The sequence below is a fragment of the Oncorhynchus keta genome, chromosome 32 (assembly GCF_023373465.1).
Source record: "Oncorhynchus keta strain PuntledgeMale-10-30-2019 chromosome 32, Oket_V2, whole genome shotgun sequence".
In the NCBI taxonomy this organism is placed as follows: domain Eukaryota; kingdom Metazoa; phylum Chordata; class Actinopteri; order Salmoniformes; family Salmonidae; genus Oncorhynchus; species Oncorhynchus keta.
The window spans coordinates 28,143,072-28,145,776 of record NC_068452.1 but is presented as its reverse complement, the minus strand read 5'-3'; positions in this window follow the sequence as shown (position 1 = coordinate 28,145,776).

Here is a 2,705-nt window from a genome sequence, read left to right as displayed (position 1 = left end):
CCTGCAGAAATAGGACAATAAAGTAAATGTTTGTGAATCTGCTGTTGTCCAAGTTTCTTTTGAGGAATGCTGACAGTTGAAAGAAAGGATGACGGTCATTATGCCAGCTTTGGCCTGGCATAATGTGATGGGAATTGATTACAGTATGAGAGTTTCACATCACTAAAACATGGAACTTGGATTTTATAAATATATACTCACAAATTGCAACTTCACCTTTTTAAGCTTTAAAATGAAGGACATGATCTGAAAGTTGTAGTGCATTCTGTTCTCTCTCACCTGACATATTTACTAGCTGACACTACAATGGTGATGCAAATGACCTGAGCAGAGTTCTGCTTACGAGGGGGATGAGTAATCAGCTTTTCACTGTCTGGCACATCCACTATGCATCTGCTACAGGAGCCTCCTTCACAGCTTTCTCCTCCAGAGCCATATCACTTTCAGCCTTAAGCTCAAAACATTGACTTCATGACAACATACTAATTTCAACTCCAGCCACATTAGAGAGCTCTCTCTGTGAGAACCAGTAAACCACACAATGAAAATTCATGTTTACGGGTATGTCATTTGCATGAATGTCTCCAGACACCACACCTGTTAAGATGACACCAGATGTTTTACTATGCACAATGGCAAACTGATCAGAACGGTCATTGTCATTGAGGTTGTGCAGTTCTGTCTGTCATCGTGTCTAATTACAAATGCTCCCATGTCATCTACAGATGCAGGATCTTAATTTTAAGACAGTTTGCTACAGCAAGAAAATAATCCTGCAGCAGCAGGAAATGTGAATTATTGTGTGGATTAGCCATTTTTGTAACTCAAGTCTGAAATTTCAAAGTGGAATTTACAAACTTTAGAAGCCTTTTAAGAACACTACAAGTTTGTGTTTTCTGCTGTGCAGGAAAATTCTTAGCAACAAAATAATGATTAAATTAAATTCCTACATTTGTAGTCACCTCAGGGGCAGGTGAGATTTATATGTCTATATTTACCCTCAGGCTTATAGCCATCCATACACTAGCCCTGGATTATCAAAAAGCCAGCCACACTATGTATGAAGTGATTGCATCGCAATGCAAAAAAATATTAATGATATTTAATGAGCTTATCTCCTCCATTAAGAGGAAGTCAACCAAACATTTCTCAGTGATACAAATACAAGCTCTTCCTTGAAAACCACAATTAATTATACATATCACCTCATGACATATCAAATATCCTGAAATCTCAAATATTTAAAGCCTTTTTGTGGCAATAAACTGTAGGCTGTATATATCTATATTAAAGTAAAGCTAGACGCTTGTTTCAAGTGTTGTTACTTTGTGATCAATAATAACAGCCATACATATTATTAGTTTATGAAAACTAAATGGGTTATGGAAATGAAATGTAAATGAATCATATGCATCTGTGAGTGCTACTAATGACAAAACGTTGGTAACTAACAGTATAATATCAGAATACGGCAAGGTACTGTAAAATGAATAATAAGAAAGAGACCCACCTGTTTGCAGTGTCGTGGCTGTGTCCAGGCTTCTGTCTGAATGATGCTGCTAGGCTGCTGCTGAGACCCGTGAGAGGTGAGACTGCCTGTCACTCAAAAGGCGAAGGGACTGAAGCTCATTGACGACACATCGAATTGTTACAGGGCTGGCCCACGTGGGGAAAATCTTAGGGAAAATGGCATAGCACATCTTCCAGAAAAATAGTATCTCTTTTAAACTAGGGATTTGTAGTCGCCAAAGTTCCGTAGCGTGTCTTTAATGGTATGTCACAGCTCATTTGCAATAAAGAGTCCTATACATGAACGTCCTGACAGGAACGTTGCTACTGCTGATCAAAAGGAAAGAACGAGACAAACAACATTTTTAAGAATATGAAATATATTGTGTTTTGATAATCACACACACTCCAGTTTTTTTTAAATCCACCTTCATTAATTAACAGACATGGCTAAATCAAAATGCAACTACCAAACACACTTACACATACAAATCGCACTGAATAGATGTAATGGCAACCAACCCTTCTTTAACAGACTGTTTTGGTCACTGACGGAATACAGTATCATATTCATAACCATAACATTTGTATTACTGATGAGGACACTCTAAAAGTGCTTCTACACCTGCATTGCTTGCTGTTTGGGGTTTTAGGCTGGGTTTCTGTACAGCACTTTGAGATATCAGCTGATGTACGAAGGGCTTTAAAAATACATTTGATTTGAACAAAAGAGTTGCCATTGAAATAGGCACATCGGGCATTTCTAACATTAATATTTAAAAATCTATTTCCAAAAAGAAACAGATCAGTGGTTGTTGTATTCTTCATCTTTGGTTCATTCCTAGAGGACATAATGCGGAGTACTTTTTTTGGGCTGATACAACCAATCCAGAGGAGTGTGAGATGAGTGCTGCTGGGATTCTGGCAGTAAAACCTAGTCGCATTACTGAACTGTGTCCAGCAGGAGGCAGAAGGGCTTTGTAACAGTCACACTGGAGTCTGTTCACAGAGCTGTTTGAAGAGAGGAGGATAACAGTAAACACTCCATGACACAAGCCATGTGGGACTGTAGTCTCAGAGGATACCAGTGACATTTTAGATGAGGAGCAAAGACACGCTTCTCTGGAGCACATCCTGTGCAATTTAGACAATGTTGTAGATTTAGGCCACACATACAGCCCATTCATCATGAGTGG